The sequence below is a fragment of the Gopherus flavomarginatus genome, chromosome 1, assembly GCF_025201925.1.
Source record: "Gopherus flavomarginatus isolate rGopFla2 chromosome 1, rGopFla2.mat.asm, whole genome shotgun sequence".
Classification (NCBI taxonomy): Eukaryota; Metazoa; Chordata; order Testudines; family Testudinidae; genus Gopherus; species Gopherus flavomarginatus.
In genome coordinates, this window is record NC_066617.1 from 165,814,703 (window position 1) to 165,829,654 (window position 14,952).

Sequence of the window (14,952 nt, forward strand, 5' to 3'; positions counted from 1 at the left end):
AAAAAGGAGCAGTGAAGGTGGGTGCTCTAGGCCTGCCTAGACTGCAAAGAAGCAGACTGAGGTAAAAGGAGCAGATCAGTTCCTGGCAGAGACCAGAGGAGTGAGGAAGGTGCTCCTTGCTGGAGCTCAAGGGAGAACCAGAAGATGGGTTCTGGTGACACTGGCATTCTGTCAGGAAGAACTTTAGCCCTCGGGTAAGGCTGAAGAGGAAGTGGCTCAGGGAGTGCAGAAGCAGCAATGGAGTTTAAAGGAAGCAGCACAGGCTAATATTTGTATAGTCCCTGGGTGGGGATCTGGAATGCTGGGCAGGCTCAGGTCCCTCCACCAGCCACTGACAGGGTGGGCTAATCCCCAAGAAGGGAATAAGACTTGTTTAGAGGCCCAAGTGAAGGCAGGACTTAGAGAATCTCTAGGAAGAAAGCCGTGGGGGCAGTGCTCTATACGAGGGCAGACAAGAGACTTAAAGCTAGCCCAGAAGGGGCTGAGGCTTGAACCCAGAAACAGGACTAAAGACAGTAACAAGGGCACAGGGACAGGCTCTGTTGGACCTTTTACACCTTCATGTGTCTTGTTTTGACTACATGTGACTTAGCTAGAGGGTTGAGCCCCTGAAGACCTGCCTGACAAGGTTAGCAATTGGCCGGGGGAGTCGTGAATAGAAAGACTCTCTTCCCCACTCAGCTAGTGGCTGGAAAGCCTTCAGGTGTAATCAGAGCTATGGTTGATATCTGTAGCAGGGCTGCCCAGAGGATTCAGGGGGCCTGGGGCAAAGCAATTTTGGGGGCACCTTCCATAAGAAACAGTTGCAATACTATAGAACGCTATATTCTTGTGGGGGCCCCAGCGGGGCCCGAGGCCTGGGGCAAATTGCCCCACTTCCCTCGTGCCCCCCTCCCCCCCGGGCAGCCCTGATCTGTAGTGATATTTTCCAAGATGCCAAAGTCCTCCAGCAACAAGAAACTTGAGAATGTGATTTTCTTTATATTTCAGTCTAAAAAACAAGCAGGCAAAAGACGCAGCCTTTGAATATCATTAAAGGAGCAGTAGAGAGTAAATAATGTTTGATGGGACTCAGCAATAACAAATACTAACTTTTTAGATTTTGTCCTCAGTAATGGTCATAATAAAACAGGTTTTTGTGTTAGAGGCACAAAGGGTAGGAGCAAGATATTTATTTTCTAAAACTGTCAGTAACACAAATGTCAGTCAGTGTATAGGAGCCTTGATGTTATCTAGATATTCTGATGAATAGTAATGGAAAAATTATGAATGTGATCTTGCTTTCATTTTTTACTATTACTTGTAAAACAAAAGGATCAATTAATGTAGGTTTGAAATGGCTCTGAGGGCTATCTTCATTTTTCTATCTACATTGTCGATAAGTGATCTCTTCATAATAAAAATTCTGATAGTACTCCCCTGGAATCTTTTTCTGCAGTTAAGTAGAAATAATACAGAACACACTAGTCCATGCCAGAGCCACAATCACTAAAGGTCTTAAGTAAACATTTTAAATCAGTACCAAATCTTATAGGAAGTAACGATTTGCAGGTGGCAATGACTGAATATGTGCCAGGAAGTGACAGGTTACTGTATTTGAAGGATGAATTGAATCCCCGGTGCTCTGAACAGCAGAAAGTAGTCAATTATCTAGCCCAAAAGGAAAAGTGCTTCCTAATGTCACTGAATGTTTTGCATCCCAAGTATCTTAAGTCCTGTGAGCTATAATCATGCCGGGTAGGGCAGTCAGCATGCCTGTATCAATTATGTGAGTGACAAAACGAACCCTAATATCTTCTATACTAGGAACCCACAATGAACTGTCTTATTTTTACGAAGCGATACATCTCTTAGATAATGTTTTCACCTCTTAGCTCATCTACACTGTATGTTACTCCAGAGGACGTATGGAAATGTGTGAGAGGAGAAGGTCACAAAGTGGCAGCAGCACCCAGAAATCTGCCCTGCTAGAATTTTCTACTGAGGGAGGGAGCTTAGAAAAAAGTACACAGCTCACGCAGGAATCTAAATGCTAAGAAAAATATAATTAGCGTGAACTGATTAAACATTTCTGCCTGTAGAGCTATCACCTTTCCACAGCCGTCAGGATGGCCGAGCGGTCTAAGGCGCTGCGTTCAGGTCGCAGTCTCCTCTGGAGGCGTGGGTTCGAATCCCACTTCTGACAAGAGAGCTCTTTCTTTTCTTGAATTTGCTCTCTGAAGCAGTATTCTAAGGTTTCAGATGTTTTGAATATAGAAATCTGTCACTCTAGAAATGCGATTTAATATTTTCCTCCACGTTCTTTAAAATCTTCACATCAAGAGTCTTGGCTGAAGGAACGTAGTTGATGTCAAATAAGAAGAATGAGAGAGAGAACTTTTAATTGTCAATCTAAGTCAAGCAGGTGAGGTAGAATTTTAGGTTTTCCTAGCTCTCAGCTGGCGTTTTTACAACAGCAAAACTAATTGTCTTCCTACACTGGCCGTTAATGGTGTAAGCTGGACCACTGTTGATCCACTAGTGTTGACAATTCCCTGAGATTTTCACCAGCGACTCGGGCAAATCTGTTGATTGCTACCTACGTTGGCACTTGTACCAAGGGTACACCAGCTAAAATATGGGTTCTTATTTTGCAATGGTAGCTAAAGCTGGTGGACCAGCATGGAAAAAGTTGTCTCTGAGGGTATGTCTACACAGCAGTCAGGAGGTGCAATTGCAGATCAGGTAAATATGCCCGAGCTGGTTTCTCAAATAACAATAGCAGTGTAACCCTGGCAACAGGGTTGTATTTGGAAGGCTAGCTTGTGCCAAATGGTGTGTGAGACTTCTGCATTAAGGCAAGAGAATAGGCTGTGGGAGGGTAAGACCGTCTGTATTATGGAGAGAGGCATTAAGAAACATAGTGGTAGCTCCAGGTGAGGGATGGGAGTGGGATCAGCTTTTTGTGCTCAGGGAGCATAGCATGCAGCCGTGGCTATTCATAATCCACTGGTGCTCTCTGCAAGGTCGTTGGTATTAGGGAATGCTGGGGAAAGGTTATGAGATAATGGCTGCCTGACCTGCTGCCACCTTAAGGGGACATGGGCTAGGGAGGGTTGTTAAGTTAAATGCAGTTAACAATGAGGGGTCACGCCTATGACATCATGACAGGTGAGAATGGTTTCACTCAGGTTGTGAACTGTGGGCTAAAAAGTCTGAGCATTTTAAACTTAACATAGTAGTCACACTGGGTTAGACCGATGATCCAACCAGACCAGTATCCTGTTATATGCTTCAGAGGGTGTGAACAAAAGAGGGCAATTTTCAAGTGGTCCCTTCTCTGTCGTCCAGGCCCAGTTTCTAGCAGTCAGCAGGACATCTAGAGCCAGGGGTTGCCTATCTACCCATTTTGACTAATAGCCACCGGTGGACTCCATGAACTTATCAAATTCTTTTTTTGATCCCAAGTTATACTTTCGGTTATCACAGCATCCCATGACAATGGGTTCCGTAGGTTAACAGTGCATTGGGTGAAGTACTTCCTTATGTATGCGTTAAACCTGCTGCATATTAAGTTCAGGGGATGGCTCTGGATTCTTGTGTTATGTGACGTGAAAAATAACCCTTCCGTATTCACTCTCTCCTCACCATTCATGATTAATAAAGTAACAGAAAATCCCCGGCAGATGCCATTGTGACATCACTCCTGATTCCAGGCAACTAGACCAGACACAGCTTTGCCCTCTTGCGAGCTGAACAGAGCAGCTACAGGAACGTGTTGGATAACTCGATTAGTTAAAGTGTGGTGCTAATAATGACTCTGTTGAGGGTTTGATTCGCTGGGCGCGTTTTGTATTATTTGGTTACAGCAGGAAATAAAATTTCATTTGCTTTTTATTTGGGAAAGACCAAACCACAATTTCAGTCTCCTCCTAGGTTCACAATCCTAGCTTCACCTCTCATTCCTTTCTCGCCTTGTGCTTTAAGCTATGTATAGCCTGCTACGTAAGGAGGCAACAGTCACAGCTGGGCAAGCCCCTGCTCCTGCCTCAAGGACAAAGGAAACCTTTGGCTAGGAGAAACGTTATCTCAGTAACGTTTGGCTGGGATACAAATGATCATCAAGCAGTGAAACAGCTTTTCAGTAGCTCGTTCTCTAGCTCAGGGTTTGCTTGAGTGCCAGCGACCACCTGACTCTCCCAGTGAAATGCCTAGTGAAGCAGCTCACCTGTGTTGCTTTGCCTCGACTGATAAGTACAGTAGCTATCAGGGGGGCGATTGTCCCCAGCCAAGGCGTGAGCCTTGCCGCTGTGTTTGTAGGGGGTTCTCCAAGCATTTGCAAACTAGAGGGAATAAACAGACGAGTTAACCAGCTGAGCCAGAGTGCCCAGTATAGGGGCCACTAATGCCGATGCCCAAAGGATAAAGGTTGCTGAGCCCAATACATTTACCGGTTTTTGCACGTGGCTTTTACTGCCCCGTGCCCTTCCTGTAGCTCGTCATTCTACTTCTGCAAATACCCTGGTCTACACTACGCTGTTAAACCGATTTTAACAGTGTTAAATCGATTTAACGCTGCACCCGTCCACACTACGCTGCTCTTTATATCGATTTAAAGGGCTCTTTAAATCGATATCTGTATGCCTACAAAACGAGAGGAGTAACGCTAAAATCGATATTACTGTATCGGATTAGGATTATTGTGGATGCAAATTGATGTTATTGGCCTCATTATTTTACAGTAGCTACCCACAGTGCACTGCTCCAGAAATCAACACTGGCCTGGGACCATGGACGCACACCACCGAATTAATGTGCGTAGTGTGGACGCACACAATCGACTTTATAATATCTGTTTTATAAAATCGGTTTAAGCTAATTCGAATTTATCCTGTAGTGTAGACGTAGGTGAGCTGAGGGGCAAGCAAGGGGTTTACACCCCTAAGCAGTGAGGAGGATAGGGCGATTGCTGCAAAGCAACCAAAGGGGGGAGGGGGGGAATGACATTGTTAAAGGGGAAACTCAGACAAAGAATTCAGAAAAAGCACAGGAGTACTTGCGGCACCTTAGAGACTAGCAAATTTATCTGAGCATAAGCTTTCGTGGGCTACAGCCCACTTCTTTGGATGCAACAAAGAATTAAAGCTGCCAGCCGCCCCAGGGACGGAAAAGGGTGAATCCGAGGAGTTATACTTTCTGCTAGCGCCTGGGGGTTCCCGGAGAAACTCAGACCTACCTGTTCTAATCCTTCACATGTTTCCTCTCGTTTTCCATTGAATTCCTGGGCTTCCCTTTGCCCTCTTTGGCGAGGTTAAATTAACAGAATCCTCCCAACGGAGCCGCTCGCCAGGACTCTTATTTTAGAGTGTAATTTAGCTGATGTCATGCATGATAAATTTATTATGAGGCTTTTGAGAAAGGCAGCTAGAACTGAGAACGGCTGCTTACTTCTGTGTCGGGCGAGAGGAAATAAACGTACAGGTAACAAAAACCAACCCGTAGTCGGCAGGATTCGAACCTGCGCGGGGAGACCCCAATGGATTTCTAGTCCATCGCCTTAACCACTCGGCCACGACTACTTACTGAGTAGAATTAATTGTGTCCTTCTATCCAGGCACTTTAAAGGCTCAACTCTTCTTGCATTTTTGCCTTATCCCAGGCTGTATCACTATATGAACATTAGATACATTCTAAACACCCTTCACTAAGCTTTTCTCACAAACCCTTACAAGAGAATGGGCCACCTCCCCGTGTCAACCACGATTATGGTCCCACAGCGCTGTTAGTAACTAACTGTGCTCACGCAATTCGTGTGTGTGAGTTCACGTATTTCTTCAGAAACATGCTCTCCAAAGCGTTACGTATTTCAAGTGTAATAAAATGACTCAGAAAGTGACATAGACACTTTAACATTTGTCCTAAAAGCCCTTTGTCCTGCTCTCCTGAACTAGACACATGTGAAGGGGCTGTACGTGCCGGGCCGGTTAGCTCAGTTGGTTAGAGCGTGGTGCTAATAACGCCAAGGTCGCGGGTTCGATCCCCGTACGGGCCACAGCTTTTGCAGTTCGGGCAGTCGCCCTTGGAGGGAAGAAAGGAGGAAGCCTTTTCATTTGCCTTTGGGCACAGGAGGAAACAAACATCTGCACAGAACAAAAAGGAAAACCAAAAAGTCAGACGCTTTTGCTGCAAGACTCGGAACTAGAGAATCCCTTCCCCGCTCTGCAGCAGTTAGTGGTTGGTCGGTTCATTATAGCAGTGAGGTGACCGCACGGGAAGACGTTTCCGGTTGTTCTTTTTGTTCCATGCAGTTATTTGTTTCCTCCTGTCTCCAAAGGTAAACGAAAAAGGCGACTGCCCGAACTGCAAAAGTTGTGGCCCGTACGGGGATCGAACCCGCGACCTTGGCGTTATTAGCACCACGCTCTAACCAACTGAGCTAACCGGCCAGCCATATATAACCTTTCGCAGCTTTTAGCTGTGAAGAGAGCCGCGGTGTCAGGGCTGATTCCTCATCCTATGTCACTTCAGCCAACCAAAGCAGCTCTGTTAACCCCTTTCAGGACAGGAGAAAGAAATCCGCGCACATACATGACAAGAGACCAGTTCTCACAGTTCATGCCAGCATTCGGGGGGTGAGTCCGGAGGGCGGGGGGACAGTAGCTCACCCCTTCGGTACTCCATTTATAGCTGCTTTGAAATTACATTCATGGTTTGTTCTTGAAACGGCCACCTCAGTGATTATTCAACAATCTCCTTTAACGTCTTTCTGGCCCGCTCCTCTGTGAAATTCCCTGACACAAAGCAGAGAGCACTACGACCTGCACCCAGCTGACTCCTTCCAAGCCCGTCCTAAGGGCAGGTTACTGACACGTCTCATGGTCCCCCGTAAGGCAGCCAGGGACCCTTTAACTCTAGCAATGGGAAGGAGCTAAGCTCGCAGTGTGCATGCGGCACAAGCGCCTCTGTAACGTGAGACACCTGCAGTCGAGAGCAGAGTTGGGGCGGATCTAACCACTGCAGGGCGCGGAAATGATTCTTTATACCGGCGTCTTCCCCACAAACTTCTCCATTCCGCCTTCCCCTCCCACTGCGTCCCTGGCACGTGGCACGTGGACATTAAGCGAAGTCTCCACGCTGCCCGAAGGACTAACGTAAATAATGGAAAAAGTGTGTGTATATATATATATGGAGCGGGGAAGAGGCTTGTGGTTAACTCGGGGTGCTGCTGCTGCTGCTGCTGTTCCAGGGAAAGCAGTTAAGCCTGGTGCAAGAGCAAGGAGCGCTGTGGCACAGCGTGGATTGTAGAGCCCAGTAGTATGGGCAGAGCAGGTCTCTTAGAGCCCAGCGCACATTCAAACAACAATCTCATTCCTCCTGAGTAGGCTGGTAAGAAGCTCTGCTAGCAGCGCCTCATCTTATAGGCGGGTGTTGTGGGAGGAGCTGTGTAGCCCCCAAAAGCAGCCTCCTGGCCTGGGCATGTTGCGCATAGGCAGTGAGTTATATGAGCCTGTGGTGCCCACCAGTATTCAGGAACGTTAGCCTGGCTCCACCAGTGTTTGGGCTTATATTTAATCAGAGCCGTCCCATCCATAGGGCAGACCAGGGCAACCACCCCAGAGCCCGCGTTTCAAGGGCATGCGGGGTGCAGGGCAGCCTGTGGGGTTAACAGGGGTCGTGGGGCTGGCAGCAGTGGGGGGCCCTGGCACCGGCAAGTACCCCAGCTCCACTCTGCCCCCACTCCACTCCACCCCTTCCCTCAAACTTCAACCCTGCCTCTTCCCACCCCTGCTTCGGCCCCCATTCCACTGCTTCCCCCAGGCCCCACTCCTGCCCTGCCTCTTTGCCGCTTCTGCTCCCCCAGCCCCCAAGTGATGCCAGGAGCTGGTGGGGTGGAACAGGCTGGGGCTGGGTTACTTGCTGCTGCCAATGCCAGGCCCCCTGGTAATCCTCCAGGCTGCCCTGGACGCTGCATCCCCCTGAAACGCAGGGCCCGCCACCATCAAAGCGCAGGGCCCCTAGGGGTTGCCCCAGTCAGCTTCAGACCCGCATGTGGGGGCACATTTCAGAGTCACAAAGGGAAATACGCTGTCCAGGGGCATGAGGACTGTGACAGTAATGGGGAGACTTGAGAAATACCTGTGGGTGAGGTAGATGGTTGCCCTGTGAGCACAGAGCTGAACATGTTCTACTTAGCTATTGCATCAGCAAGCAGCTGGCCATGATCGTATAGTGGTTAGTACTCTGCACTGTGGCTGCAGCAACCTTGGTTCAACTCCAAGTCATGGCATCTCCTTTTTGGGAGGGGATATCCTGCCACATGCCTAGTGGCTCAGCCTGATTGCGTTGCATCCATTTACAGAGAGTCATCAGCTGGTCCTTAGTTTCTGCTTGGTAAAGGAAAGTCAGTGGGATTCATCCATCAGAAAAAGAGTCCCAGGAATTCTTGCTGGGCGCCAGGGTCCAGAAGCAGCGCATTCCCTCCTGGAAAGGGCTATGTTTCGAATGTCCGTCCAGTGCGCGTTGAACGGAAGGATGTGCGTGCCTGGGAAGCTGTGTCCCTCCAGAGGCGCTTGAAAAGCCAAAGGATCCGTAGGTGAGTTTGTGATGAGGTGAGTCTGAAGTGTGGAAGGGGGAGGGTCGCAAGAGGAGGTTTTGCGAGGGAAAAGGTGGTGCTGGGCAAGGTCCCCGTCCCAGGCAGGTGTTGTGTGAGGAGCTGTGTAGGCCCGAAAAGGCGGCCTGCTGGGCAAGGGCAGGTGAGGAGGGCCAGGGCTTTTCCCAGGGCTGTTGCTGCAGCCAAAGCCTTTAGGAAGCAGAAGAGAGCAAGGGGTGTTGTTGCCTGCTGGGGCCCGTGGTATGGTGTACACTGACCATATCTGGTTCGTTGGAGATCCATGCAGTTCCCAGTCTTGCCCCTTTCCTCATTAGTATAGTGATGAGTATCCCTGCCTGTCAAAGCATCAGCAACTGCTAACACTTTCCCTGGGCTGTATCTAATTTCCTGTTAATATTAAGAAGCGTTAGCAACTATCTTTGGCCTTGGCTACACTTGAGAGTTACAGCGCTGGTGGTGGCTTTATAGTGCTGTAACTTACTCCCCGTCCACACTGGCAAGGCACATACGGCGCTGTATCTCCATGGCTTCAGCGCTGCTTGTACTCCACCTCCAGGAGAGGAATAAAGAGAATAGTGCTGCTGCTGCAGCGCTGGGGTGCCAGTGTAAACAGGGAATAATCTTAGTACGCTGAAACTGACCTCCAGAAGCTTCCCATAATCCTTTTAAGTAAAGATAACTCTCTTCGTTTTGTTGTGATGCCTCTGTTTGTTTTGTTGTGAACTCGGGGTGCCCAGAGCTGCTTATCAAAAAACAAACAAACACAGCCACTGTTCGCTGTGAATGAGCAGAGGCAGAGGGCGCCCTTTGGAAAGCCCACAGCTAGTGTTTGCTTAAAGAGAGGGGGAGGGAGGGAACTTGAGGAGAGAGGTTGGGGGGCAAGAGGGAGAGGGGAGGGGTCCGTTTCGGAGTGGCTACTTATCTGGTCTGTGAGGAAAAAAACAGTTGCTGTTCGCCTTCAGTGAGTGAGGGGGTCAGAACTTGCAGCTGCTGACACAGTGTCGGCTCCAAAAATCCACTCTCTCTCACTCTCTCTCTCCCCCATGCTCCCTGTCACACTCCACCCCACCCTTTTGAAAAGCATGTTGCAGCCACTTGAATGCTGCCCATAATGCACTGCTCCCAATGCCGCTGCAGATGCTGCAAATGTGGCCACGACCGTGCGCAGGTAGCTGTCAGTGTGGACAGACTGCAGCACTTTCCCTACTCAGCTATACGAAGACAGGTTTAACTCCCAGCACTGTACAGCTGCAAGTGTAGCCATACCCTTTGAATCCTTGGTGGAACACTGTGCAAAGCTTTTCTGAAAATGACCTCAAGAGGCTTTATGGTCTGTTTCCAGAGCTACTTTTTTTTACTGTAGATAAATTGATGAAATTGAGTACTACTAAACACTGTTTTCAACATTTGTTTTCTTATCTGTGCATAGCTCTGTTGTGTAGTTGTCAGAGCTTTAGGGGCATAAGAAACAGGAGCTCCATTTTGCAGCAATACAACACGTAATCTGATAGAACTTGCATCCGCTGATGCACTAACTGGTTCTTTGACATTAAAGTACTTCAGCACGGGTGCCCTTGTAAGCAATTATTTCAAGTGTTCATATTTCACCTCATGCCTTGGCATCTTTTCCCAACAGTTGTCTTAAAGGAGTTGTTGCTGTTGACATGTAGAGGATAAAATTGCCCAAGGTAAGTAACCATTCCAAAAAATCTTTGCAATTCGTCCTTGCTGGTTGGGGTAGCCATTTCCATTATTGCAGAAATGTTTCAGTTGTCAGGTTTTACACCTTCTTTTGTCAAGTGATGCCTCAAATATTTTATCTCTATCAGAGCCAATTTGCATTAGTTCTTGTTCAGTCATAGGTTCCTTTCATGACACCCTTCTAGAATGCTCTAGAGCCTTTCATCATGTTCTCAGCTGGTATTTCTCCACACTAGCATGTCATCTATATAACATTCAGCACCTCACACCTTCAAATGGCTGATGGATCACGCTGGTACATTTCAGGAGCAGAACAGATCCCCAAAGGAAATCTGGTGAACCTGTATCTGCCCACTGGTGTGTTGAACATACAGAGTCTAGAAATGTTGTCATCCAGCTGTATTTACCAAAATCCGCTACTGGCAATCAAGACAGTGAAAATTGCAGCTTTTGCTAACTTGCTGGTGATTTCTCCTACTAAAGTCAATTGAAAAAGTTTCCTTCATATTGCTTTATCCATATGTCTTGGATCCAAGCATACTTTTATTTCATCTCAGACTGGTTTGTCTACAATTACTATAGAATTGACCCATTTTGCAGATTCTTGCACTTTTGTCATTACTTACAGCTGTTCCATGTGGTGCAATTATTTTTCTACTTTGTACCTTAATGTCACTGGAACTTTTCTAGGTGCATGAATTACAGATGCTACTTGTGAGTTCATCTTTACGGTGTGCTTACCTGGAAAGCACTTAAACCTTCAAATACCCCCTTGTATTCTTTAAATATATCCCAATGTCCTTCTAGTTCTTCCTTTACCATACTCTTTGCACTAAATTTAAACTTGTCACAGCCTATCAGCCCAGTATAGTTTATGAGTCAGATTCTACTACCTGAAATTCCAGCAAATTTTGTATCCCAATACACATAGTCCAAGTTGCATTTACCACATACCTACAGTTTTTTTGCTGAATAGGTTATCGATACTCAAGCTGTGAAGTGGTTTGGCCCTTAAAGTGTTGTATAATTTTACAGACATAACACTGGCCGGTGGCTATGGATTTAAAAACTCACGGTTTTGTGATCATTAATGAGCAAAGCCACATTCCACTCATCCTTGGGAGGCTCAGTACACTGAGGGCTTGTCTACATCAGAAAGTTGCAGCGCTGGTGAGGGAGTTACAGCGCTGCAACTTAGGAGGTGTACACATCTGCAGGGCACCACCAGCGCTGCAACTCCCTGTTTGCAGCGCTGGCCGTACTCCCGTTTTGTCTCGGGTGTAGAGGATCCAGCGCTGGTGATCCAGCGCTGGTAATCAAGTATAGACACTTACCAGCGCTTTTATTGACCTCCGTGGAATAAGCAGGTATCCCAGCATACCTGAGGAAGCCTCTGGTAATCAAGCTGGTCTCCTTCCCCGGCTTGCTCTCGCGTTCCCCAAACCCCGAGCAAGCAGGTCTCCTTCCCTGCGGTTTGCAGGGTGGTTCGGGGAACGCGAGAGCAAACCGGGAAAGGAGACCAGCTTCGCCGCGGTTTGCTCTCGCGTTCCCCGAACAAGCAGGTCTCCTTCCCTGCGGTTTGCAGGGGGGTTCGGGGAACGCGAGAGCAAACCGCGGCGAAGCTGGTCTCCTTTCCCGGTTTGCTCTCGCGTTCCCCGAACCCCCCTTGAAGCCGCCCAACAGCGCTGCAGTGTGGCCACATCTAACACCACTTGCAGCGCTGGTTGCTGTAAGTGTGGCCACTCTGCAGCACTGGCCCTATACAGCTGTACTAATACAGCTGTAACAACCAGCGCTGCAAAATTTTAGATGTAGACATGGCCTGAGGAACAGCTCTTATGAATGCTCATCTGCTTCTGTGGGGATAAACATCTGTTTGCCATGGGACTTTTCCTTTCCAGAATTGCACATTTTGGCAAAATGATTGTGTTTGCCACATTTTCAGCATTCTTGCCAAACGCAGGGCCGTTCCTTATGGTATGGCTACGGGCACATTTCTAGCAACCTTTAATTGCCTTTGACTGCTCTTAGTCCTCATCCTCAAAGGAAACCTGTACAACACTTTCAAAAGACGAACCTGGGAGTTTAAATTCATAATTCTGCTAGACACTAAAAATCATAGACTGAATAGAGACACTGGATTTATGGTTTAATAATCTGTAACCCATTTAACACCCCTTCTCAGCTGCCTTTGTCCCCTCCCCGCTGTGCTAGAAGAGGTGTTAACAGGAGTACTTGTGGCACCTTAGAGACTAACAAATGTATTTGAGCATATGCTTGAAGTTTGGAATTTTCCACTGGATGCATCTGAAGAAGTGGGCTTTAGCCCACGAAAGCTTATGCTCAGATAAATTTGTTAGTCTCTAAGATGCCACAAGTACTCCTGTTCTTTTTGCTGATACAGAGTAAAATGGCTACCACTCTGAGATCTTTATTTCCTGTTTGCTCTTACCCTTCCCTCCTTACTCTATGCCCCCAAATGGCCATCCTGAATAGTGGCTCTCACCGCATGTCTGAGAAGGGAAGGGTGATCAAACCTCTATCCAAACTTTCCATGAAAGAACGACCTAGTGAACAGATAGCAGTGGGGGCAGAATTAATTGCTGAACAGGAGGTGGACAGATGTGGGGGTCAGAGCTACTGCAGAAGGGGTCAAAAATCATCTTACCCAATACCTTTGTGAGACTGGCCTACACTGATTGTCACACACACTGGGATGGATAGGGGGAGTTCAAAAATCCAAAGACAGACCAAAACCCCCACCCTGCAGTATTAAAAAAAAAATCATTATCTTCCAGAAAAAGGTCAGAGATGTTTGACCTTTTGAGGCTTGCAATAGTGGGACCTAGCTATTGGGCCATGTTTCCTCTCGCCTAACTGGACATTTCCCAATCCTCAGGCTCACTAACCAGTCACCATTCACTCACTGTTCTTTCAATCTCCCCTTCCTGCCCCCACCCCATCTTTTCCAGATCGGTCATTAAGTCCTGATAGTTGGGTGCACATCAGCCTCTCTTCTCTATTCCCCCCAGGGGGAATCACAAACATGGTCCTGCCCCAGCTGCATGAAAGTTCAAGGAATGAGGTGCCTGTCCCACAGCCAAGGTGCAGGGAGAGACTCATTTGTGCAGCTCATTTGCTAATATTGAAGGACTCAGGTTTCAGAAAATGGAAGGACCAGGGCTGGATTTACACCTTACGGGCCCCTAGGCACAGGATCTTTAGCACCCCCCTGCCTACAGCTGACTTTGTGTTGCACAAAGTTTTTGAGAGGTGAGGCACCCCTAGAACGCCAGCGCCCATAGCATGTGTGACCGTTTACCCAGCTGGTGGGAGAAGCTAGTCCTGGCCCTTCCCTTTGTGCTCAAGGCCCCTCCCATCCCTTTCTGCCCTCCTCCCGCACCCCATAGTTAGCCAAGAGCACTCCTACAGTGGCTAGGGTGACCAGATGTCCCGATTTTATAAGGACAGTCCCAATTTTGGGGGCTTTTTCTTATATAGGCACCTATTGCACCCCACTCCCATCCTGATTTTTTACATTTGCTATCTGATCACCCTAACAGTGGTCCCCTCCCTGGCTGCATGGCCCCAGTGCCTCTGACTCCAGTGTAGTGGGCGGCACAGCCGCAGCAACACCCCTGACCGCAGTGTGCCAGGTGGGCAGTGCAGCCTGAGGACCAGCTGCCCCAAGCCCCAGCCAGTCTGGGCCAGGGCAGAATGGCAGGAAGGGACCTAGGAGCGGAGTGTGGGCAGGCCACACCAGGCAGTTTGGGGAGGCACAGCCTCCCCCAGCCTATGGTACCTGCCATCCAAGGCCCCTAGGCGCGTGCCTAGTGTGCCTAATTGGAAATCCAGCCCTGGGAAGGACTGAAAATCTCTCCAGTCTCAGGGCCCAGCAATACGTCAGAGTTTTTGTCCATGTATCGGGCAGAAACCCCCGAAAGTTCCAGGCAGGATTGGAACCAAAAATCAAGAAACCAACTGAAATAGTTTTGCTCATGATGACAGCTTCTGTAGGCTGCATGAAGTGAATTGCACCAGCTGAGAGTGAGCCTGGCTGCTGTGCTGTCAGGGAGATCTAAACTTTTCCTAAAGGTCAGAGGAAAGGAAGTACTAGGGGCACTGGTGGGACTTGACCCCAGCACCTCCTATTTATTAGGCAGGTGCCTTAACTAGCCAGTCAACAATCTAGAGCTCTAAAAGGGGTAAATGCTTTTGAATTCTGGAAACTGCCTTCAACTTTACTTGTGCCTCTTATAGCCCTCCAAATAATGCATCATTATGCCTTGTACAGAAACTCAGTAACAGTAACATAGTGAACACTCTTTAGTGGTGATATGAGAGACAGTTAGGAGTCTGAAGCTGCGGATTGAATACCGTGGATGCTATAAATCACTCAAAGGGAAAAAGCATGATGAAACTGATCTGAGGAAACAGCCAATGCACTCAACCTTTGAACTGCTCCAGAGAGATGATGAGGCAAAAGGCATAGCTCTCTGGCTAGCCCCTTGTGGGAATTCCTGCCAAGGCTCACAGCAGTGTGTTCATGGGGGCTGTTAAAACCATCCAGCTTTCCTTAGTGAAGGGAATTGGATTAACACAACAATCCCAGCAAAGTCTCTCTGTTGGGGCTGGGTGACCCATTCTTTAGATTACTTTGC

General features: G+C 48.1%; 5 non-coding genes across 5 annotated transcripts; 3 read left to right on the forward strand and 2 right to left on the reverse strand.

The window, feature by feature from the left end:
- The first annotated feature begins 2,102 nt into the window (after positions 1 to 2,102).
- Positions 2,103 to 2,185, forward strand: TRNAL-CAG (transfer RNA leucine (anticodon CAG)). Its single transcript has one exon. It is a non-coding gene; the product is annotated as a tRNA-Leu (tRNA).
- Positions 2,186 to 5,476: 3,291 nt separating this feature from the next.
- On the reverse strand, positions 5,477 to 5,558 carry TRNAS-AGA (transfer RNA serine (anticodon AGA)). The gene has a single exon. It is a non-coding gene; the product is annotated as a tRNA-Ser (tRNA).
- A 399-nt stretch (positions 5,559 to 5,957) lies between these two features.
- TRNAI-AAU (transfer RNA isoleucine (anticodon AAU)) lies at positions 5,958 to 6,031 on the forward strand. Its single transcript has one exon. It is a non-coding gene; the product is annotated as a tRNA-Ile (tRNA).
- Positions 6,032 to 6,351: 320 nt separating this feature from the next.
- On the reverse strand, positions 6,352 to 6,425 carry TRNAI-AAU (transfer RNA isoleucine (anticodon AAU)). The gene has a single exon. It is a non-coding gene; the product is annotated as a tRNA-Ile (tRNA).
- Positions 6,426 to 8,194: 1,769 nt separating this feature from the next.
- Positions 8,195 to 8,266, forward strand: TRNAH-GUG (transfer RNA histidin (anticodon GUG)). Its single transcript has one exon. It is a non-coding gene; the product is annotated as a tRNA-His (tRNA).
- The last annotated feature ends 6,686 nt before the right edge of the window (positions 8,267 to 14,952 follow it).